The sequence below is a fragment of the Schistocerca gregaria genome, chromosome 1 (assembly GCF_023897955.1).
Source record: "Schistocerca gregaria isolate iqSchGreg1 chromosome 1, iqSchGreg1.2, whole genome shotgun sequence".
NCBI classification, from domain to species: domain Eukaryota; kingdom Metazoa; phylum Arthropoda; class Insecta; order Orthoptera; family Acrididae; genus Schistocerca; species Schistocerca gregaria.
In genome coordinates, this window is record NC_064920.1 from 945973474 (window position 1) to 946000213 (window position 26740).

Below are 26740 nucleotides of genomic sequence, written 5' to 3' on the forward strand. Positions count from 1 at the left end.
ACGCCTGTATATAAGAAGGGTAGAAGGACGGATTCTCAATTTTTTTTTTCCATTAGTCTACTGACTGGTTTGATGCGGCCCGCCATGAATTCCTCCCCTGTGCTAACCTCTTCATCTCAGAGTAGCACTTGCAACCTACGTCCTCAATTATTTGCTTGACGTATTCCAATCTCTGTCTTCCTCTACAGTTTTTGCCCTCTACAGCTCCCTCTAGTACCATGGAAGTCATTCCCTCATGTCTTAGCAGATGTCCTATCATCCTGTCCCTTCTCCTTATCAGTGTTTTCCACATATTCCTTTCCTCTCCGATTCTGCGTAGAACCTCCTCATTCCTTACCTTATCAGTCCACCAAATTTTCAACATTCGTCTGTAGCACCACATCTCAAATGCTTCGATTCTCTTCTGTTCCGGTTTTCCCACAGTCCATATGTCACTAACATACAATGCTGTACTCCAGACGTACATCCTCAGAAATTTCTTCCTCAAATTAAGGCCGGTATTTGATATTAGTAGACTTCTTTTGGCCAGAAATGCCTTTTTTGCCATAGCGAGTCTGCTTTTGATGTCCTCCTTGCTCCGTCCGTCATTGGTTATTTTACTGCCTAGGTAGCAGAATTCCTTAACTTCATTGACTTCATGACCATCAATCCTGATGTTAAGTTTCTCGCTGTTCTCATTTCTACTACTTCTCATTACCTTCGCCTTTCTCCGATTTACTCTCAAACCATACTGTGTACTCATTAGACTGTTCATTCCGTTCAGCAGATCATTTAATTCTTCTTCACTTTCACTCAGGATAGCAATGTCATGAGCGAATCGTATCATTGATATCCTTTCACCTTGTATTTTAATTCCACTCCTGAACCTTTCTTTTATTTCCATCATTGCTTCCTCGATGTACAGATTGAAGAGTAGGGGCGAAAGGCTACAGCCTTGTTTTACACCCTTCTTAATACGAGCACTTCGTTCTTGATCGTCCACTCTTATTATTCCCTCTTGGTTGTTGTACATATTGTATATGACCCGTCTCTCCCTATAGCTTACCCCTACTTTTTTTCAGAATCTCGAACAGCTTGCACCATTTTATATTGTCGAACGCTTTTTCCAGGTCGACAAATCCTATGAACGTGTCTTGATTTTTCTTTAGCCTTGTTTCCATTATCACCCGTAACGTCAGAATTGCCTCTCTCGTGCCTTTACTTATCCTAAAGCCAAACTGATCGTCACCTAGCGCATTCTCAATTTTCTTTTCCATTGTTCTGTATGTTATTCTTGTAAGCAGCTTTGATGCATGAGCTGTTAACCTGATTGTGCGATAATTCTCGCACTTGTTAGCTCTTGCCGTCTTCGGAATTGTGTGGATGATGCTTTTCCGAAAGTCAGATTGTATGTCGCCAGACTCATATATTCTACGCACCAACGTGAATAGTCGTTTTGTTGACACTTCCCCTAATGATTTTAGAAATTCTGATGGAATGTTATCTATCCCTTCTGCCTTATTTGACCGTATGTCCTCCAAAGCTCTTTTTAATTCCGATTCTAATACTGGATCCCCTATCTCTTCTAAATCGACTCCTGTTTCTTCTTCTATCACATCAGACAAATTGTCACCCTCATAGAGACTTTCAACGTATTCTTTCCACCTATCTGCTCTCTCCTCTGCATTTAACAGTGGAATTCCCGTTGCACTCTTAATGTTACCACAGTTGCTTTTAATGTCACCAAAGGTTGTTTTGACTTTCCTGTATGCTGAGTCTGTCCTTCCGACAATCATATCTTTTTCGATGTCTTCGCATTTTTCCTGCAGCCATTTCGTCTTAGCTTCCCTGCACTTCCTATTTATTTCATTCCTCAGCGACCTGTATTTCTGTATTCCTGATTTTGCCGGAACATGTTTGTATTTCCTCCTTTCATCAATCAACTGAAGTATTTCTTCTGTTACCCATGGTTTCTTCGCAGCTACCTTCTTTGTACCTATGTTTTCCTTCCCAACTTCTGTGATGGCCCTTTTTAGAGATGTCCATTCCTCTTCAACTGTGCTGCCTATTGCGCTATTCCTTCTTGCTGTATCTATAGCGTTAGAGAACTTCAAACGAATCTCGTCATTCCTTAGAATTTCCGTATCCCACTTCTTTGCGTATTGATTCTTCCTGACTAATGTCTTGAACTTCAGCCTACTCTTCATCACTACTATATTGTGATCTGAGTCTATATCTGCTCCTGGGTACGCCTTACAATACAGTATCTGATTTCGGAATCTCTGACTGACCATGATGTAATCTAATTGAAATCTTCCCATATCTCCCGGCCTTTTCCAAGTGTACCTCCTCCTCTTGTGATTCTTGAACAGGTTATTCGCTATTACTAGCTGAAACTTGTTACAGAACTCAATTAAGCTTGCGACGTCGGCATGTATACCTGAACTATCGTTGTCGGTATTGGTCTGCTGTCGATTCTGATTAGAACAAACCGGTCACACAACTGTTCACAGTAACATACCCTCTGCCCTACCTTCCTATTCATAACGAATCCTACACCTGTTATACCATTTTCTGCTGCTGTTGATATTACCCGATACTCATCTGACCGGAAATCCTTGTCTTCTTTCCACTTCACTTCACTGACACCTACTATATCTAGATTGAGCCTTTGCATTTCCCTTTTCAGATTTTCTAGTTTCCCTACCACGTTCAAGCTTCTGACATTCCATGCCCCGACTCGTAGAACATTATCCTTTCGTTGATTATTCAATATTTTTCTCATGGTAACCTCCCCCTTGGCAGTCCCCTCCCGGAGATCCGAATGGGGGACTATTCCGGAATCTTTTGCCAATGGAGAGATCATCATGACACTTCTTCAACTAGAGGCCACATGCCCTGCGGATACACGTTACGTGTCTTGAATGCAGTGGTTTCCATTGATTTCTGCATGCTCATGTCGTTGATCATTGCTGATTCTTCCGCCTTTAGGGGCAATTTCCCACCCCTAGGACAAGAGAGTGCCCTGAACCTCTATCCGCTCCTCCGCCCTCTTTGAAAAGGCCGTTGGCAGAATGAGGCTGACTTCTTATGCCGGAAGTCTTCGGCCGCCAATGCTTATTATTTATCAAAATTTAGGCAGTGGCGGGGATCGAACTCGGGACCGAAGACGCTACCCTTAGACCACGAGTACAAAATTACAGACCAATATCCTTAACATTGGTTTGTTGCAGGATTTTCGAACATATTCTCTGTTCGAATATAATGAATTTCCTTGAGACAGAGAAGTTGCTGTCTGTGCATCAGCTCGGCTTTAGAAAGCATCTCACCTGCGAAATGCATGTCGCCCTTTTTCGCATGATATCTTGCGAACCATGGATGAAGGGTATCAGACGACTGCCTTATTCCTTGACTTCCGGAAAGCGTTTGACTCGGTGCCCCACTCTAGACTCCTAACTAAGGTATGAGCATATGGGATTGGTTCCCAAGTATGTGAGTGGCTCGAACACTTCTTAAGTAATAGAACCCAGTACGTTGTCCTCGATGGTGAGTGTTCATCGGAGGTGAGGATATCATCTGGAATGCCCCAGGGAAGTGTGGTAGGTCCGCTGTTGCTTTCTATCTACATAAATGATCTTTTGGATAGGGTGGATAGCAATGTCCGACTGTTTGCTGACGATGTTGTGGTGTACGGGAAGGTGTCATCGTTGAGTGACTGTAGGAGGATACAAGATGACTTGGACAGGATTTGTGATTGGTGTAAAGAATGGCAGCTAACTCTATATATAGATAAATGTAAATTAATACAAATGAATAGGAAAAAAAATCCTGTAATACTCCGTTAGTAGTGTAGCGCTTGACACAGTCACGTCGATTAAATATTTGGGCGTAACATTGCAGAGCGATATGAAGTGGGACAAGCATGTAGTGGCAGTTGTGGGGAAGGCGGATACTCGTCTCCGGTACATTGGTAGAATTTTGGGAAGATGTGGTTCATCTGTAAAGGAGACCGCTTATAAAACACTAATACGACCTATTCTTGAGTACTGCTCGAGTGTTTGGGAACCCTATCAAGTTGGATTGAGGGAGGACATAGAAGCAATTCAGAGGCAGGATGCTAGATTTGTTACTGGTAGGTTTGATCATCACGCGAGTGTTACGGAAATGCTTCAGGAACTCGGGTGGGAGTCTCCGGAGGAAAGGAGGGGTTCTTTTCGTGAATCGCTACTGAGGAAATTTAGAGAACCAGCATTTGAGGCTGACTGCCGCCAACTTATATTTCGCGAAAAGACCACAAAGATAAGATAAAAGAGATTAGGGCTCGTACAGAGGCATATAGGCAGTCATTTTTCTCTCGTTGTGTTTGGGAGTGGAATAGATAGAGAAGATGATAGTTGTGGTACGAGGTACCTTCCGCCACGCACCGTATGGTGGATTGCGGAGTATGTATGTAGATATAGATTTAGATATGTAAAATATCCACTTTCGTATGGATGAATTAGTTGTGCTCCACAAATCAATGCAATGAAAGTGTCAAACAATTAGACCAGCCAGTCAAACGGACACCCTCAATGAGGGCCCTTTCAAACTGATAAGACCGTTTCACACGAGTACACTGCATCTCCGTGTCTTTCATAGTAATCCCACAACAAATGATGCTGCTTACTCCACTTGTATACTCAACCAGAAACAAGAACACTATTATTGCTCTCTGATGCCTGTTCTACCTGTCGCTGCGAATACCCGCAGGTGTGCACGCATACGACTTCACGATGATATCCGGTAATCTCTTCCAGGAGTTTCACTTTTTTTCACGCACCGTAATTAATATAGCTTCTTGTTAAAGGTATTATGGAGACAATACATCAATTCCTTCTTCTTTCTTCCTCACAGTGTCAGGTGACCGTAAGGAAACAGGCTTACGAACAGACGCAGGAACCGACATCGTCATAAAGTGAAGTCTGTAGCTGCATCGTCCGATAGGACATTCGTATGGCAACCGGCTTAGCGTCAATCTCTGCTTAAGCAATCTCTGGATATGAGTACCGCAGGGACGTCACGTAACACCGCAGTTGTCTTGCAACCTGCTTTAATTATTTTGTAATAACTAGGATCGAACCAGAGATCTTCTTTAAGCAATCTAATACATTGCCCGCTGCTTACATGACGCAAATTACCTTGTTAGGGGAGGGGTTATAAATTTTCTGGCTGTTTTATGTGCCCCGCCACCTGTAATAGGGAACTTTTCTTGTAGAAGCAAATTTTGCATTTATAATGCTATTGTCTCCATTGCCTTCTCCGTTTTCATATCGTTGAGTATTGCTAATTATTCTTTCTTGTAGAGATACACTACTGACCATTAACATTGCTACACCACGAAGATGACGTGGCACAGGCGCGAAATTTAACCGACAGGAAGAAGATGCTGTGATATGCAAATGATTAGCTTTTCAGAGCATTCACATAAGGTTGGCTCCGGTGGCGACACCTACAACGTGCTGACGTGAGGAAAGTTTCCAATTGATTTCTCATACACAAACAGCAGTTGACCGGCGTTGCCTGGTGAAACGTTGTTGTGATGTCTCGTGTAAGGAGGAGAAATGCGTACCATCACGTTTCCGACTTTGATAAAGGTAGGATTGTAGCCCATCGCGATTGCGGTTTATCGTATCTCGACATTGCTGCTCGCGTTGATCGAGATCCAATGACTATTAGCTGACTATGGAGTCGGTGGGTTCAGGAGGGTAATACGGAACGCCGTGCTGGATCCCAACGGCCTCGTATCACAGTAGCACTCGAAATGACAGGCATCTTATCCGCATGGCTGTAACGAATCGTGCAACCATGTCTCGATCCCTAAGTCAACAGATGGAAACGTTTGCAAGACAACAACCATCAGCACGAACAGTTCGACGACGTTTGCAGCAGCATGGACTATCAGCTCGGAGACCATGGCTGCGGTTACCCTTGACGATGCATCGCACACAGGAGCACCTTCGATGGTATACTCAGCGACGAACCTGAGTGCGCGAATGGCAAAACGTCATTTTTTCGGATGAATGCATGTTCTGTTTACAGCATCATGATGGTCGCATCCGTGTTTGGCGACATCGCGGTAACGCACATTTGATTCGTGTATTCGTCATCGCCATATTGGTGTATCACCCGATGTGATGGTATAGGGTGCCATTGGTTACACATGTAAGTAGGCTGTTTAGGTTTTTATATTGGTAACGCCACGTAGCGCTCTGTATGAAAATCACTGGCGGTGCTGTGTGCAGTCTGTGGCTGGTTTGCATTGTTGTTGGCTATTGTAGTGTTGAGCAGTTGGCTGTCAACAGCACGTAGCGTTGCGCAGTTGGAGGTGAGCCGCCATCAGTGGTGGATGTAGGGAGAGAGATGGCGGAGTTTCTTTATCAAAATCTTTCATTTGCTAACTATGCCTATCAGTAGTTAGTGCCTTCAGTAGTTTGAATCTTTTATTTAGCTGGCAGTAGTGGCGCTCGCTGTATTGCAGTAGTTTGAGTAACGAAGATTTTTGTGAGGTGAGTGATTAATGTAAGGCATAGGTTATTGTTAGTCAGGGCCATTTTTTTGTAGGGATTATTAAAAGTCAGATTGCGTCGCGCTAAAAATATTGTGTGTCAGTTTAGTGTTGATCAGAATAGGCAAAGAGCGAAATGTCTGAGTACGTTCAGTTCTGCTCAGCTGTTTGAAAATCAAATAATGTAGGAGGTTTATAAGCACAGTAATGTATAATTTTTTTTAGGGGACATTTCATATGTCGACCCTTAGCCGAGGATACCTCACTGGAATCTTCTGATTTTTTCTTTTAGTTTGTGTAATTACTGTAGCTATTGTTTATTGATAGCGCGTAATTATAGAGAGAATTTCCTCTGCAGTTGTAGTATTTCACTGTTGTACAGCAAAACAGTTGTGGCAAGCATGTAGATTTGCACCAAGTATTTCACAGCTGCGCTTGCGATTAACTAGATATTACTTTCAGTGCTATGTTAATGTGTTTTTTTATTTTTCTTTTCAAATTGCGCTTTTCTGTGTTATCGTGTGAAATATTGTGACAATAATGGCGTGTGAAAAACGTAACACGAGGCTCCAAAGTAAACTGAGGAATAATAGTGACGACGATCGTAGCTTTTCAGCGCCACTGTGTAGTGAATTAACAGACATTCAAAGTAGTAATTTGGTAATTGTGCATAGGGAAATGGAGCAGGCGGCAAATAATGGCGTAGCCAGTGAAACAAAAAGTTAACAGGGAAGAATTATCGATCGATCGGTCGGCAACAGTTAGCCTCAGGAATCCGAAATGACAGGACACAATCTTGCAAATACTGTAGATTCTGGTTTTGGGTCCTCACCGATTTATCAAATAAGTCAAGACACATTTTCAGCTCGTCAAAATGTGAATGTTGCCGGTACAAATTCACTGCCGAAAAGCACTGAGGAACATGTTTCAGACTCCAAGGAATTGTTATTACAATTAATACAACAAATGGGACAAAAACTTCAAACGTTATACCCAATGGAACAAAATCTTCAAACGTTAGACACGGTGGAACAAAATCAGAGACAAACACAGCAACAGCTTCAAAAGTTAGACACCATGCTTGAACAAACTCGTGAAGATTAACTACTGAGTTACATAACATCGAATCGAAATGTCAAGAAGTCTGTAATGACGTAAAAACATAAATTTGTGAGCATTTTCAACCTATTTTTTCGCGCCATGAAAATGCATTACAGAATCATGCAGCACCCATCAAAGAACTGCAAACTATTGTTCATGAAAATCACGAGACCTAGCGGGCTAAAATTGACTCAGCTGAATCTACCGATTCGGTTATGCTACTTGAAAAAACTCAGGAAAACTTAAAGGACACAGTAGATAATCTGAAAATTGGTTCAGAAAGACAAATGGAGGAAATTAGATCATTATCAGAGAAAGCAGTCGAACTTTCGGATTAGCTAAAAAATTTATCTACGAAGGTAGACAACCGGAATGACACAAGACCTGTAGTCTTTAATGATACATAAGAGTACGAACAAATTCGGAAATTCAAACAAAATCAGAATCAAATTAATACGCAACACCAAAGAGAAATCTGGGAAATACAAGATCAGTTGACGCAGGTAATACAAGAATTACATATTTATTTATTTATTGTTCCGTTGGACCAAAATTAAGGAGAAGTCTCCATGGTCATGGAACGAGACAATACATGAAATTATAACACGATATTAGAAACAGATAAAATGAAATATAAAAAAACATATTCAGGTAACAAGTCGTAAGTTTAAATAAAGAAAATCAACAATGTAACACTGGAATTTGCTTAAATTTTACCTCGACAGAATAGAAGGAGTGAGCCATGAGGAAACTCTTCAGTTTAGACTTAAAAGAGTTTGGGTCACTGCTAAGATTTTTTAGTTCTTTTGGTAGGTTATTGAAAATGGATGCAGCAGAATACTGCACTCCTTTCTGCACAAGAGTCTACGAAGTGCATTCCACATGCAGATTGGATTTCTGCCTAGTATTAACTGAGTGAAAGCTAACTCTTGGGAATAGGATAATATTGCTAACAACAAACGACATTAAAGAAAATATACACTGTGAGGGCAATGTCAGAATTCCCAGACTATTGAATAGGGGTCGACATGAGGTTCTCGAACTTAAGCCACATATAGCTCGTACAGCCCGTTTTTGAGCCAAAAATACCCTTTTTGAATCAGAAGAATTACCCCAAAAATAATACCAATGACATAAGCGTATGAAAATATGCGAAGTAGACTACTTTTCGTGTTGAAGTGTCACTTATTTCAAATACTGTTCTAATGGTAAATATAGCAGCATTTAGTTTCTGAGCAAGATCCTGGACATGGGCTTTCCACAACAGCTTACTATCTATCTGAACGCCTAGGAACTTTAACTGTTCCGTCTCTCTTATAATACGACCATTCTGTCTCATCAAAATATCGGTTCTTGTTGAATTGTGAGTTAGAAACTGTCAAAACTGTGTCTTACTGTGATTTAGCATTAAATTATTTTCCACAAGCCTGTTTCAATATTACACACAAGATCCTTCACTATCAAGCTGGTGTCATCAGCAGACAGAAATATTTTTGAATCACCTGTAATACTAGAAGGCATATCATTTATATAAATAAGAAACAGCAGTGGCCCCAGCACCGACCCTTGGGGAACGCCCCACTTCACAGTGCCCTATTGGGACTGAACATCACTACCATTCTCAATATTGCGGGGAATTACCTTCTGCTTTCTGTTCTTAAAGTAAGAGGCGAACCAATTGTAAGCTACTCCCCTTACTCCATAATGATCCAACTTCTTTAGTAATACACTCCTGGAAATGGAAAAAAGAACACATTGACACCGGTGTGTCAGACCCACCATACTTGCTCCGGACACTGCGAGAGGGCTGTACAAGCAATGAACACACGCACGCCACAGCGAACACACCAGGAACCGCGGTGTTGGCCGTCGAATGGCGCTAGCTGCGCAGCATTTGTGCACCGCCGCCGTCAGTGTCAGCCAGTTTGCCGTGGCATACGGAGCTCCATCGCAGTCTTTAACACTGGTAGCATGCCGCGACAGCGTGGACGTGAACCGTATGTGCAGTTGACGGACTTTGAGCGAGGGCGTATAGTGGGCATGCGGGAGGCCGGGTGGACGTACCGCCGAATTGCTCAACACGTGGGGCGTGAGGTCTCCACAGTTCATCGATGTTGTCGCCAGTGGTCGGCGGAAGGTGCACGTGCCCGTCGACCTGGGACCGGACCGCAGCGACGCACGGATGCACGCCAAGACCGTAGGATCCTACACAGTGTCGTAGGGGACCGCACCGCCACTTCCCAGCAAATTAGGGACACTGTTGCTCCTGGGGTATCGGCGAGGACCATTTGCAACCGTCTCCATGAAGCTGGGCTACGGTCCCGCACACCGTTAGGCCGTCTTCCGCTCACGCCCCAACATCGTGCAGCCCGCCTCCAGTGGTGTCGCGACAGGCGTGAATGGAGGGACGAATGGAGACGTGTCGTCTTCAGCGATGAGAGTCGCTTCTGCCTTGGTGCCAATGATGGTCGTATGCGTGTTTGGCGCCGTGCAGGTGAGCGCCACAATCAGGACTGCATACGACCGAGGCACAAAGGGCCAACACCCGGCATCATGGTGTGGGGAGCGATCTCCTACACTGGCCGTACACCTCTGGTGATCGTCGAGGGGACACTGAATAGTGCACGGTACATCCAAACCGTCATCGAACCCATCGTTCTACCATTCCTAGACCGGCAAGGGAACTTGCTGTTCCAACAGGACAATGCACGTCCGCATGTATCCCGTGCCACCCTAGAAGGTGTAAGTCAACTACCCTGGCCAGCAAGATCTCCGGATCTGTCCCCCATTGAGCTTGTTTCGGACTGGATGAAGCGTCGTCTCACGCGGTCTGCACGTCCAGCACGAACGCTGGTCCAACTGAGGCGCCAGGTGAAAATGGCATGGCAAGCCGTTCCACAGGACTACATCCAGCATCTCTACGATCGTCTCCATGGGAGAATAGCAGCGTGCATTGCTGCGAAAGGTGGAGATACACTGTACTAGTGCCGACATTGTGCATGCTCTGTTGCCTGTGTCTATGTGCCTGTGGTTCTGTCAGTGTGATCATGTGATGTATCTGACCCCAGGAATGTGTCAATAAAGTTTCCCCTTCCTGTGACAATGAATTCACGGTGTTCTTATTTCAATTTCCAGGAGTGTAGGTGTGTCGGAATACTTTTGGTGAGGTACTTTATCTGCATGGCCCGGCGAATACTTTAAACCGGCTGCTCCCGAATGAAACTAGTGCAGTGGTCGTCAAATGTTTCTGCTCAAGAGCCAGTAACGACAATGTAGGCCGGCACCTTGGGCCGCATATGTACCGATCTCGTTATTAATTGGTAACCTACATAACTTAGTATCTTATGGGCCCCCGACAGACTAGTTACTGTAACAGCACGATGAAATTGGTCACCGGAACGTTACTACTGGACGTTAAAAGTTGGAATGCTTTGCGTGGACTGTTCTCTGTTTAATATTGCTGCCGTCCTCATCGACCGCAGCTTTGTGACACTGACGAAGTGTTGTTGTGCTGTCTGTGTGAGCAGACAATTAATTGATTAATTACGCGCTATGAGACACGATGGCTAATTTTTACTATATATTTTGAATACTATTTTTCTTCTATACTTTGCATTATACTACAACAGCCTTCATTTAATTTCATATTCCTTGCCACAAATGGCAGTACTTGAAGATGATCGTATCTACAATACGCATTCACAAATCCATGTAAATTCCATGTCAAAATGTATACCGTAGCAGGTGCTTGGAAAGATCGCGCACAAACGTGAGTTGTCAGTACTGGAAGAGAAACAACAAAATCAGCAGGAGTTGTGCTAATTACCCTTCTGACCTGAGGTAAGCCGGTAGCCTTACTCAGTTTACTGCCGAATAACACAACTCCAGTTAAAATTAAGCACTGTGTGTGTGTAAGCATTTTTTATTGTTACTGAGCAGCAAAGCTGCACTCTTCCAAAGTTCTTAACACTAGTTCACGTTTTTGGATTCGGCTGTTAGTTGCTATATGCATATTATTATAAAATACAGCTGAGAATCGCGAACCGCACGAATACTTGATTCAGGACGCATGCACCCGCGGGCCATAGTTTGACGACCATTGCTGCAGAATAGCGCCGATCAAGGGGCTCCTGGTGACAGTTGGGCTACTACTGCTGGACGCAGCTGTAATAAATAGTGGAGCACAGCATTGGGTCAAAAAGCATTAATGTGGCAAGGTAAAGGCACAAGAGCCACATCGAAGAAGGAAATAAGGGCATGTATTGATAGACAATGGCAGAAAATCTGATACAGGGCAGAAAGGGAAGGAGAACCAGCTCGTTCTTTCTTCACATAAAAGAAAGATCAAGAATGTCATACTTACTTACGACCAGAAACTTACAAACTCCTGGATGAATTTTCACTCAGAAGCAAAGTGAGCGATGATTTCAAACTTGGGAATCTAAATAGGGATCTTTGGGCAATTGTTGACCCAGTGAAGCGTCCAAGCACGACTCGCGACACGTGCTGATGGCTGCATTTCCGCCAGTACGCTACCTCCTACCTTCCAAACTTCACAGTCCTTCTGCATACACTGATGAACTAACTTCCACGTATTGCGTACATGTGGCTTAGTCACAGCTCGGGGGATTGTTTTCTGGATGAATTTTCCATCTGGAGTGGTGTGTGTCCCGATTCTAAACTTTCTGGTAGATTAAGTGCCGTGGAAACGACACCAGAGACTGACTTGACCATATCTCCAAAATATTCTCTCTTCCTGGAGCGCTAGTACCGCAAGGTATGCACGAGAGTTTCTGTACAGTTTGTTAGGCAAGAGATGAGGCATTAGCTACGATGACAGGTCGTGAGTCGTGCTTGGAAGACAGTCGGTAGAGAAGCTGTTCAAATGGCTCTGAGCACTATGGGACATTTTAGGTCATCAGTCCCCTAGAAATTAGAACTACTTAAACCTAACTAACCTAAGGACATCACACACATCCACGCCCAAGGCAGGATTCGAACCTGTAACCGTATCGGTCGCGTGGTTCCAGACTGAAGCGCCTAGAACCGCTCGGTCACAGCGGCCGGCAGAGCAGCTGTCAGCCGAAGGCAGAGCTCCCGGGTTCGAATCACGGTTCGACATGCAGTTTTAATTAGCCAGGAAGTTTCGAGCTATCGAGACTTGACTCATTCACAGATACCTACTGGAAATGCGTTAACGCGCCGCAGACACTTGTGGATGTGGAGCAAACGGCACGCCGAATCACATCGTCAGTGAGTCTGCCATTAGAAAAGATGGTTCAGACCAGCACAGAAAGGTCTTTGTTAATTCGCTACTCTGTAAAAGAATGAGGAGCTGTGGCAGAAGCCGAACCTGCTGAAAGCCAAACTGTCTTCTTGCGAACTACAAGCCTTCATGGCCGGGAGGCAACCATGCAAAGGCCATACAACATGACAAAGAAATCCCCCATGTCAAGACATCCATTTACAACCGCCTACGCGAAGCAATGCGGCGATAAGGAGTTCCTGAGACCCTGACAGTCATTTCCCAAACTCAGCACCTTGGGTGGCACGGAAGCGCAGTCCCTGTGAATTCTGAGTTTTGGCTCAGCAGGAGCTGTCTGTCCACACAGGTGAGGAGGTCTAGTTGCGTTTTGATAACAAGTACAGAAGTGTAGTGATATGTAGTCTAGCGAGGGAAGTGTTGTATACCACAGTGTAATCTAGATATACAAACTACAAATTTGTGATGCATCAATGTGGCATAGTGTAACATAACAATAGAAAATTCTTTCTGGCTTCCAAATGAATATCTGTGCACCATATTGTCAAGCGGTGGTATGTATTTTTAAAATTATTTGTATTATTTTTAAAGTAGATGTTTTGTCAGACCTTTCCCCTTACACATAACCATGATTAGCTGTACTGTACTTTTGAAATTATGTTAGTATAAAAGTGTGACATTCATATGAACCATCTGATGTGAGACATTTGGCCTGTTCCTGTATCTAGATGGCAAACTAACGGAAAATAGAAAATAAATAAAATAAAACCTATTGCCTAGCTCTGACGTTTAGGTGCGACGGTGAGATCGAAGATGCCCTTCTTGCTGCCGTCCTTCATGGCGCGGACGTGGATGGTGAGCTCCGCTGCCATGTGGCCGTGGCAGCGGAGGCGTTATTCAGAGTGCTCCTGTATTTGAATAATTATTGCCGCCATCCTTCACTTGAGCCGGGCAACGGTCTTGGTGGATCGTCGGTCGGTTGTCCTAGCGGACGGCGCGTTTTTGATCGCCGATCGTTCATGAGTCGACTGTCTGTGAGCAACGACTCCCGTCTTGTCTTCATGCATGCTTAGTTATTGTTGGGTATTGTTTAGGTCTGCGTGCAAGTGTTTGTCAGCTTGTGTGTGTAGTTGGTGTTAGTTCCATTGACGACTATTTTAGACACTGTCGGCATTTTGAGGGCAGTGCTCCGTCTCATTGGCCGACGTGTAACTGGTTTTCCATGCGCTTCTGGCCCCCTTCAGTTACCATCTTGTGGAACTTGGATCGCTCCGTTACTGGTGCAGGGATGTCGTTTAGCCAGTGGGCGTGTTCCCTCTGCATGGTTGGGTCCGAGCCAGTATTTCCGCCGTCGTGTGTCTGGCAGTGAGTGGGAGATGCATCGCAGCGAAGGAGCAGCAGTCGCGACGTACCAGCAGGTAGTCGATCGGTTGCTACGGACCAGGGAAGATAACTACCTCCGCGCGGTGCAGTCGCTGGGTCCACTGCTGGTCCCTGCGCAGTGTTGGAGCGTGTGTGGAGCTGTCCGATCGCTACGAGCTTCGTGGTTCACCGACCCAGGACTTCAGAGTTGAGTAATGGTTTCAACTGTCCAAGCCACGTCCATTCGTGTTTGAGTTCTCATGTACCAGGTGGTGGCAGCAAGTCGCTGTGTCGGTCGGTCCGTGGCTGTTCCGTGGTTGGGTTCCGACGGATCAACTATAGTTGGGTTCACCACCTGTCTCACCTAAGTGAACGAGGGCAGGCCGACCTCCCTGGAGGCCTTCTGAGTGCCACCGGTATTCAATTATTTGTTGTCACCTATTTTTAATTTTAGGCTTAATGTTTCTTGTTGTTTCTTAAAACTTTGCAAAATTATTTTTTAAATTTTTCAAGCTGAAACACTGCGGCCTTCTGCCTTTAAAGGTCTATGGTAATATATTCTGAAGTTTCGCAATTTAATTGTGGCCCTCAGCTATTTGTATTGCAGATATATATGTTGCCTTTTGGGTTTTAAATTATTTTGTTGCTACTTTAATTGAATTTTTTATTTTTTAAAGATTTCTTTTTGGCCTTCTGCCGTTAAAGGTATATGGTAATATATTCTACAATTTTGGAAATTAATTGTGGCCCTCAGCCATTTGTATTGCACTTTGCGTATGTGTTTTTTAAATTAATTTATTGCTATCTTAATTGGATTTTTATCTTGTTAAGGTTTCTTGTTGGAGGCCTTTAGCTGGTCGGGGTAGCTGAGCGGTTCTAGGCGCTACAGTCTGGAACCGCGCAACCACTACGATCGCAGGTTCGAATCCTGCCTCGGGCATGGATGAGTGTGATGTCCTTAGGTTAGTTAGGTTTAAGTAGGTCTAAGTTCTAGTGGAATGATGACCTTAGAAGTTAAGTCCCATAGTGCTCAGAGCCATTTGAACCATTTGGAGGCCTTCAACTGTCAAAGAGTTGCTAAATTAGAATAAATGACAATTAGAAGCAGAAACTGACATCAACCTTTGGCCCCTTTTCCACAATCTTATTACCTGTTCTGTCCAGCGGGATTTGCGAGCGTGTCAGGGTGGTTTCATTGATGTCCTTTCTGCCACCTCCTGACACCCTTTCATGTTGCTTCTGAGCGGCTGGATGTCGTAAACCTTATTTTCGGCCACCCATAAGAAAGCCATGTCATTTAAACGCTGGGTGTCTGTTCTGGCCTCCACCGCAGAGGCGTCTAAAGAAGGGGGGTGAAATGTTCGTAAGAGGGGATGTGACGACCTTTCCATCGTGAAACACGTCCACGGTGGCCTTGGGTAGAGCTGTGTTGAAATTTGGTGCCAGTGTGACGTATTAACCAACCCTACGTGCCGCGGTAACTTCTGAGCTCTGGTCTCGATATCTTGCTGTTTGTAGTGTAGTCAAGCCCCAGGGTGGCGTTGCAGGGCGCAAGCTTTTACACCACTACAGAAGGACTTTGCAGGCATATTTGAGGCTTATATTAAACTTATACGTTACAGTGGAACTCAGTTACGACGTTTTCTAAAAATAGTGCTTTTATTGTGTTGTGCAGTGTAGATTACATCAGACTGCATTTTGAAAATATTTGGCAAACGATCTTTCTACAGTCTATACAGATTCTGAAAATTACTTTCATTTTGTTCTATCATGTTAGGATTTTTTCTCGAAATAAGGCGTTAAATAAGACGTTAAAGATTTAATTTGTCGAAACACAAATTAATTGTAATGCTCATGTGATATAGAGAATTAATACTGCTACTGGCGCTTTTAAAGGTTTTTCAAGAAATCGCTGTTTCAAATTGGGATTTCGAACAGAAGTTTTCATCCTTTTTCACGCCGCTTCATAGTGCCGCAACCTGCTAAGCAACAGAAGTAACAACCAATATATAAAGCGGAAAAGGAGAGAGGAAGGAAGAGGAGATGGGCGGGGAGGGTTGGGAGGGAGTGTGGCAGAAAGTATGCACCTCTCTCCGATATTCGTCGCACAACTGATTCGAAAGGAAAGGACATAAGCCCCTGCCTTTTACGCAGCTCACTCACCTGTGTAGCTTACAGGTTTATGTGACGTCGAGTGGAGAGTTTTCAGCCGACTTAACTTGGACAGTACATTACTATGTGCTGATATTAACTACTGATTATCTTGACATTTAGCTATTTGGTTAATATATATATTGTGTGTCTCAGCTATCTTGTCCACCCAAAATATCTTTGGAACAATAACAGCTATTGGAAAACGACTTTCATCGGTATCAATGTAAGGCTGGGGCCCATGAGTGTACATATTTGGAAACATTCTAAAACGAAAGCATATGTGTTTTTTAACACAACCTTATGTTTTTTTTTAAATGGACCTCCTATATTTTTTCTTCAGAAATCCATAGCATGACAAAGCACATACATAATGGCGTTGATTGCATCGCAATATCCCCATTACATCCCGAGATATTGAGACGCGAAACACCCGACATGCGCTGCTAGCTCACGTCCTGAGGCTCAGGCGTGAACCCCATGCTGTCCGCAACCCCGATGTGATTGAGATGCGTAATCAACTTCCATACTTATCAAGGGGTCCGAAACGAATAATACGGTCATCTGCCATCAACTCTCATAAGCACATAATGGTTTCCCTCTTGCACGTTTTACGTATCTACGTACACAATATGAACCAGTACCGATCGGTGTACACCCATCAGGTTGGCTTATTTATCCTGCACACCCAAAACAAGGTTTATCTGATGCGTTATATGCCCCATTGACATTACGGACAGCAAGGGGTTCACGCCTGAGCCTCAGGACGTGCGCTAGCAGCGCATGTCGGGTATTTCAAGCGTCAAATTTGCGTCTCAATATCTCGGGATGTAATGGGAATATTGCGATGCAATCAACGCCATTGTGTATGTGCTTTGTCATGCTATGGATTGGTGAAGAAAAAATATAGGACATATATATATATATATATATATATATATATATATATATGCAGTAAATTGACTGTTGTTATGTACCTCAGTGGCACCCGAAAATGATGTGTTCATTGTTCTCTTCCGCAGTAGTCACACAGGTGTGTTTCAGTCCATTTTAGACAATAATGTTGGTGCATGAGTCTTCAGTGATTAAAGCGCGAACAATAACGACGAATTTTCTGTAACGCACGCCAAACGTGTTCCATTTCTGTGCAGGGATGTTCTGCACAATGTCCGCATAATCTCTTCTGCTAAGTTGGTATAGAAGTCATGATTTACCGTCATACTGCCGGCCGGAGTGGCCGGCGCTTCTAGGCGCTACAGTCTGGAACCGAGCGACCGATACAGTCGCAGGTTCGAATCCTGCCTCGGGCATGGATGTGTGTAATGTCCTTAAGTTAGTTAGGTTTAAGTAGTTCTAAGTTCTAGGCGACTGATGACCTCAGAAGTTAAGTCGCATAGTGCTCAGAGCCATTTGAACCTTTTTACCGTCATACTTTTTTAAGAAGTCTGTTTGCAGAACATGGTCATATGTTTTTGTCCCATGGTGAATCGTTTTTTTAGTGAAAACGTACACCTTTTCATTTCCTCCGATATTATAGTGCCCCGTCGCCCTAACATAACTCTTATCGTGACAGTGTAATTCTGCAGTCCGTTCTGCTAGGTAGTGTCACCGACTGCACGCTTCTGTGTGAGCAGCAGTGCTGGCCGTGAGTGGAACAGTGAGTTCCACTTCATGTAAAAAAAACTTCCTGAATTCCCCACTATGGTGTGTCGTTTCGTCTTCTCATGTGCTGTTACCACCATCTGTTAAGTGACGCGCAGGTATAGACGCGGCACACCTGTTCCCATCCAAGAAAAAGGTTCAGCCATTCAAACATTGACGCTAGTCTGTAGGTAACACATACTTTTGAGCAACGTGAAGCTTTGTATACTCGTAAGGGGAACATTCAGGGCAGGACGTTAATTTATGACTCGTGGCGTCATCTACGCTCTTCAGGTATAGATCGTTTAGAGTGCTTCTCCGCTGTCCCCATGTGTCTTTCAGTCTTATAATGTAAGACGTCAGACTCCTTGGTGTTTGTAAGAACTTTCGACGTCACCACCTCCATAGCTATTTGCTTCCAGCGACTCGTTCTTATCGGCGTCGTGGTCGTCGTCGTACACAAATAAAAGCAAAGCTCTGAAACAAAACGAACGTGCGTAAGAAAGAGTGTACTACCAGTATGAGCTCATACGCCACTCCATACATTATTATAGTTCGCAGACTGCATCGACTGAGCCACCTCCTCAGGTTTTGGGTTTCCAGTGATGTTTTCACGGGGGTGTCGTCGTCGGCGTCGCACTAAAATAAATCCACGGCTCTGCAAGAATATAAGAAAAAAAATTACTGCGCGACCTGGGAGCTCGTACGTGGTCAGACACCACAGCATACCTTTGCATAATTCGCAAACAGCACCGACGCCGCCACCGCCTGAGCTGTTGCGCTTCCAGCGACTTGTACAAGGCGCCGGCGTCGTCAAATACGTTCGCTTTTGCACTATGCAACCTACTCGCAGCCACCTGTCTCTGAAACTCTGCCTAAATTTTGCAGCGTCTTTCTTTATATAGAATCATAACAGTGTTAAGCGTGGTTTGCTTGGAAATGTGCTCTGAAGTCATATCTTACCCGTACTATTGAGAGAGGTGGAACAGCTCTTACGCCAACGTAGTGGTATTCAGATGCTACTAGGTTCAGCTCTCCGGATAGCTGTCTATATGTTCTTGTTTCGTGGTTTCCCTTCACAGTTTAACACAATTGAAGAATGTTCAAATAAATCACGGGTTTGCTGCCGGGTGACGTCGTCGAACACCGCCGATATTTCGACAAGAGCACACCCTGCCATTCTCAAGGCACAAATGCAAGGAAGAAAAAATGTGCAAGCAAATTTAATACGTCGATTCACAGAAGAGAAACAAGGAAGCCACCACACACAGAACAAGTGTCAACACAACCAGAGATAACCAAGATCATAAATATATCGTATCTGCGAGCTGATAGTTGTCACCATCCAGCTCAGCGTGAAGGAGTACTTCGCACCTTGGTTCACAGGCCCCACGTTATCTCAGACCCTGAAAGTTTGGCAGCTGAGCTAGCACATCTCGAAGTCACCTTTGGTCAGAATGGTTATAGTGAGAGGCAGATCAAACGTGCATTGCGAAATCGCCTTCTGAGCAATGAGTGAGTGACGATAGCAATGAAGTGGCACCTAAGTCTACGGCCTTTCTGCCTTACGCAGGAAGAATTTCCAACAGGATTGGCCGTATTTTGCGGAAATATGATGTGAACTGTGTTTTTCGACCACCTTCTAAGATTAAGGCCGTGTTGGCGTCCGTAAAAGATGATCTTGGTTTGCGTAAGGCTGGGGTCTATCGTATGCCTTGCAGTTGTGGCATGTCATATATTGGTCAGACAATCAGGACTATGGAAGACCGGTGTATTGAACATAAGCGTCACACACGCTTACAACAGCCGAGCAAATCCGCTATTGCAGAACATTGCCTTGACACCGGTCATCCTACGGAATACAACAACACGGAGATTCTCGCTTGCACGTCCAGCTATTGGGATAGTGTTATTAAGGAAGCTGTTGAAATCAGACTATCAAGCACACACACACACACACACACACACACACACACACACACACAAACACACACACACATATATATATATATATATATATATATATATATATATATATATATATATATCAGTTCATGATACCCAGTCTTACAAATTTACTGTCTCTGATGGACACACATCCAGATCATCCGCTCTCAAAACTCAGCCATCTCTCTCCCTACATCCACCATTGATGGCGGCTCACCTTCAACTGCGCAACGCTACGCATTGTTAACAGCCAACTGCCCAATACTACAATAGCCAACAACAATGCAAACCAACCACAGAGTGCACACAGCACCGCCAGTGATTTTCATACAGAGCGCTATGTGGCGTTACTAATATAAAAACCTAAACAGCCTACTTACATAGCCCCCATGCTCCACACAAAAAATTTTACAAATTGTTTTGGGCAGTGGCCAATACAGATTTGAAAAAAAATTTCATAATTACAATAACAAAGAAATCAAATGCACAAACTTATTGATACAAAGATTTTCTCACAGTCCATAAAGACAGTCTTGATCGTTCATCACAGTAAAATTACACTGTTTTTCTCAAAGTCTGATTAGTAAAAGAAAATGCACACAGAAGTAGTGGATTTCCATGCAGTCTTGAAGAAGTAGTGGTGTCCTGCCAACGGAAATACATTGCTGACTCTTGACATGCAGACAGGTAATGGGCCACAACAGAGCAAACCCACAACATAGTCAGTCGAAGTTCTGAAGAATATTGGTAGGTAGGTCGTTACAGCGTAGACCCACTGTAGTCCTAGTAGAGATTACGGTATTGGTGGGCCACCAGAAGTGCAGACCCACTGCAGTCCTTGTAGAACTAATGGTATTGGTGGACCATCAAAAATACAGACCCATTGTAGTCCTTGTAGAGACGGCCAGCAGCCATCTGTTGCGACTGTGCAGGTGCACAATCACCATCGAAGAGTCTTGCAGAGAATATAGCAAGTCCATAAACCACCACTTGTGCACTCACAAAGTTTTTGGAATTGTCCTTGAAACCAGCAATGTTGTTAATCAGTCCCTTGCTGAATTATTAACACACATGCAAACACTAACAGTCCCAATTTGTCACATATTGGGCATATACTACGACCAGCAGAAATGTGTTCAGTGAAATGAATGCTTACAAGTTACTTAATCTGATGAACTGGTGTGCATTACAATTTTATAACATGAGAATACGATTACAAAGATACAGAAAACATTATTAAAAAACATAATAATATAGATAACATTTGTAGTAAAACAGGATTTACAAAAGAATATAAATAAACATATACATATATGTTACAGGAATTATGACGCAAGTAAATACATAAAAGATCAGAATAGCTTTCGAACATACTGTCTAAACATCTTTGCAAAGTAAATAACATATCATAAATGCAAATTATATTTGAGGATAAAAGTATTCATCATCATTGTGAATGTAGCTGATTATTAGACTATTTCTCTTTGTACAATACTCATTCTGGCCCAAATCTTTTTCATATAACTTCTCAATGCATTCTTTCCCTGTTCTCCATAGTCAGTTTCTTATATAGTCTACCCCTCTTAAGCTAACAACTAACACAAACAGCAATGACAAAAAAAAGCAAATTGGCAAAGCAAGCAGCAGTAAATCTAAAGTAGCACAGCAAATAGAACATTACAAGTAATATGAGCCAATGTGCAGCAACAAGAAAAATAAATCAGTCATAAAATTGGCTTAACAGAGTAATACAGAGTAATACAGGGTAAAATTTAGTAGCACTATGCCTAGAAAACAGCAGCAGCAAATGCTATAACATATCTAAACATGACAAAGCTCAAGCAGAGAAAATATCACAGTAAAGATAGCAAATGTCTAATAAATGTCAGATCTTAACACTAGAGTGATGCATCACCTTAACTTACACTACTAAAAAGTTACCAGTCATTGACAAAAATTATGTATGCAATTCCTGTGAGTGGAAATGTCTTTTTGTCCTCCCTCGTTTTTTTTAAGCAGATCATAAAGTTATTATTTACTGGATCTGTAGGCATAAAATATCTATATTAGTACATCTATAAAATTTTATTTTAACCAATGATGCAGCGCAGCTAGAAACTAGATATTAAACGAAATGAGCAAATCTCTCAACTAGAAAGACAATAGATGTAAAATGTTTCTCATCATTTCATTAGCCATTTTAGTAAGTATCATAAATTAAGAGCTCCACAGTGTAATCATATGTTTTCAAGTCGTAATTGCGATGCTTTCTACAAAGAAATGTCAATAGCGAGGATAATAGCCTCTTTTTTTTTCTCCACCTAATGGCTTTCTTTTTTCAGGCGGCTGGCGCAGCTGGCCGCTCGCAGCGCATTACATCAAGGTCACTTGGCTTTATTTACGACAGCAGTTGTCACTACCGTGACAGTCTCATATAAAAAATTTCACAGGTCGAGAATTTGCGCTACAAATGTGTAGAAACAAAATCCTATAAATATAACAGTGTCCAAAAATTTTCGTCGGCATTGTAATACATTCACACATTTACACACATTTCATAACGCTTAAAGTACGATTCTCGGTTTCCAACATCCTTTTTCACAAATCAGCGTCCTAACCACTACTCATTATTTCTTACCTTATTACATATACACACATTCGTTGACATTCTTCAGAATTTCATCATTACAAATATGTAGCATAATGAAATTCCTCATATAGCATCAGCTTATTGATTATAAACTTACCTCAACAGCATAATACACATTGACGTCATAAAAATAACATCATAACACCTCAGTTAAATCTCAAAAACGTCGTAGCTTTCTGCAATAATGGTAAAACCTAAAAAAAATTCTCTGCTCATTTCAATAGTGTCATATACCTCAAACGTACTTTAAAAATCATGATCCCATACCAAATACGTCATTCAAATGCCTCATAGTATCACAATGGTTCTGAGAAAATATGAACAGTTCACAAAGTACAGACAAAATACAATTTCATAAGTGTGAAGTTATCCAACGGTGTAATTACGTAAACATCTGTCACTGATGTAGTAAAATAAATGTTTGTCTCTCTCAGTTAAATGATCAGATAGCTGTGTCATTCATGTGTTAGAGAAATATGGTACCGATGTGTATGGTTGTATAAGCAAATACCATATTAGCTAGGGATCCTTGTGCTTGCCAGGCACATGGTACACAAAGTAAGCGTGTGCCCCCCTGAGGATTGATGTAATTATACCCTCAGGTGTTACAGATTACAGAAATAGAATGAAATATATCACGGAAAACCTTTGTATCATTGTATTTCAAATATCTTTAAAAATAAATGTTTTAAGAAGACAATTAATCACTCAAATACATGTACTGTAGCGCTAAACAGTGCGTCTTGTAAGATAATTCTATCGGAGTGTCGTAGCTATCGTCCTCTGTAAGCAAAGTTCTGCAGAAGTAAATGCACTTACCTCGTAATAAACAAAAGGGAAATGCTATGCGTATAGATATGGTAGTTATTACGTACATTACCGTGATCAAGAAAGTACTATACTGTAACGTATTGTTGTGCTACTAAAAAGGCTGTCTCATTGTATCTATAGCACAAAAGTTACTACTAAAACATGTTTTACTTTCCAGAAGAAATCAGAAAAACTGTGCAGATATAAAGCAGATACAGCACAAAAGCAACAATGTAATTGGGTCACACATTAGTAGCATCGTGATATAATCGTGCAGCTGTCAAAGAAACCAAATACTAAGTCATTTCTAATCTCACAGAAAGTACTTCAAATAAATAATGTCTTTTCAAGTTACCTAAAATGTCGCATAAAAATCTCATTAGCAGTATATGTTCTAAGTACGTAAGCCTTACAGTCGTTACGTAATCGTGCAACTAACAAGCAAGAATGTACACACAGTAACACTGTGTCCTCTTTTCACTATAACAGTGCATTTGTAATTACTTGTCTAAATAAGTTCCCTAGGTTCTAAGTGTGACAAAGCATACTAGTAGCGTGAAGTGAAAAGTTTTATGGCAGAGACTAAATTAAAAAGCAGATTATCTCTCAATAAACGATTTTACATGTGAAATTTGGTGGAATCTTTTACCCTTTCTAGTGCGCAGACTTTCAACTTCAAAGCAATTATGTTGTATACATCGGTAAGGAATGCAAAAATTTTTGTCAAGCTTAGCGTCTATGTTATTTTTCTCTGAGCCAGTTGGCGCACGTGGCGGCCTGCGGTGTGAGTCATTGTCTGTCTCTTTATTGGCTGAAGTCGTTATTAGGATTAGGAGACCTAACATCTACAAATTCACCTTGACGAGATGGCCCTGCCCTGTTTAAATCTTGCCAGTTCTGATAAAATTCAGGTCTGTAGTTTTGTCGGTAATTTCTGTAATTAATTTCTTGTCGGTCACGTGGTGGAGAATTTCTCCCTGAATTATCACTGCACGGTGGACCGTTGCGTCTTAAGTTATTCTGTCTCCCGTAATAATAATTGTTCTGGTTCCCATATTGTCTGTTTCTATAGTAGTCTCTGTGATAGTCACTACCGCAGAGAGGTCATCTTTCCCTGTAATTATTACTGCTCTGCCAACGGTTGTCATACGGGTGGTGTCTGTTTTGGTCACGATTTACGTTGTAAGAATAGCCAGTTATTATTTCTTTCGTCGCGGAATTGTGACGGATGTGACCTGTAATTGTTGTGTTCTTGCTTTCGCGTCCCGCGATTGTCAGTGTCAATTTCCAGTTCTTGTAACAGTCCCTGAAAAGCTTCAGTGTCGTCTTTGCAACGTCCTGCCAAAATATGTCTTAAATGTTCAGGCAATTGGACTAAGCAAATGCGGATGAGTTCTGAGGGGCTGTATGGGTTTGACAGGAACTGATTCTTGTGCAACATGTTTTCAAAATATTTCACAAGACTAGAAAATTCAGATTCTTCGAAATGTTTCATCATTATGATGCTATGTTTTACTCGGTCTCGTGTAGCTTGAGACCAATATGCTGAGAGGGAGGCATGATAAAATTCTCGTTCACTGTGACAATCGTGAATGACCGATCGCATTCTTAGAGCTGGTTCATTCTCTAAATAGCCACACATAAATTCTAATATGTGCTCTAATGACCAGTTTGGAGGAAAACAATGAGAGAATTGATGAAGCCACGCTTGTGGATGAATGTCGTTGCCGGAATTCTTGAATGTTTTGAACTTACGTGTAGTAATAAACAGCTTATAGTCAAAATCATCATGTCGGCGAGTCGCATTTCGGTCATTGCGCGAGTGTCCTTTAGGAGTGGTCGGTTTCCTGAGCGATTAAAGTACTCGTTAGTATAGCCACTTTATAAAATGAGAGACACTGATAATGTTGACAATTTTAGACCTATTTCTATGCCATCGGTGTTTGCTAAAGTTATCGAGAAGGTTGTATATACAAGGTTACTGGAGCATTTAAACTCATAATTTGCTGTCAAATGTTCAGTTTGGTTTTAGAAATGGTTTAACAACTGAAAATGCTATATTCTCTTTTCTCTGTGAGGTTTTGCACAGATTAAATAAAAGGTTGCGAACGCTAGGTGTTTTCTTTGATTTAATGAAGGTTTTTGACTGTGTTGACCACAAAATACACTCCTGGAAATTGAAATAAGAACACCGTGAATTCATTGTCCCAGGAAGGGGAAACTTTATTGACACATTCCTGGGGTCAGATACATCACATGATCACACTGACAGAACCACAGGCACATAGACACAGGCAACAGAGCATGCACAATGTCGGCACTAGTACAGTGTATCTCCACCTTTCGCAGCAATGCACGCTGCTATTCTCCCATGGAGACGATCGTAGAGATGCTGGAGGTAGTCCTGTGGAACGGCTTGCCATGCCATTTTCACCTGGCGCCTCAGTTGGACCAGCGTTCGTGCTGGACGTGCAGACCGCGTGAGACGACGCTTCATCCAGTCCGAAACATGCTCAATGGGGGACAGATCCGGAGATCTTGCTGGCCAGGGTAGTTGACTTACACCTTCTAGAGCACGTTGGGTGGCACGGGATACATGCGGACGTGCATTGTCCTGTTGGAACAGCAAGTTCCCTTGCCGGTCTAGGAATGGTAGAACGATGGGTTCGATGACGGTTTGGATGTACCGTGCACTATTCAGTGTCCCCTCGACGATCACCAGAGGTGTACGGCCAGTGTAGGAGATCGCTCCCCACACCATGATGCCGGGTGTTGGCCCTGTGTGCCTCGGTCGTATGCAGTCCTGATTGTGGCGCTCACCTGCACGGCGCCAAACACGCATACGACCATCATTGGCATCAAGGCAGAAGCGACTCTCATCGCTAAAGACGACACGTCTCCATTCGTCCCTCCATTCACGCCTGTCGCGACACCACTGGAGGCGGGCTGCACGATGTTGGGGCGTGAGCGGAAGACGGCCTAACGGTGTGCGGGACCGTAGCACAGCTTCATGGAAACGGTTGCAAATGGTCCTCGCCGATACCCCAGGAGCAACAGTGTCCCTAATTTGCTGGGAAGTGGCGGTGCGGTCCCCTACGGCACTGCGTAGAATCCTACGGTCTTGGCGTGCATCCGTGCGTCGCTGCGGTCCGGTCCCAGGTCGACGGGCACGTGCACCTTCCGCCGACCACTGGCGACAACATCGATGTACTGTGGAGACCTCACGCCCCACGTGTTGAGCAATTCGGCGGTACGTCCACCCGGCCTCCCGCATGCCCACTATACGCCCTCG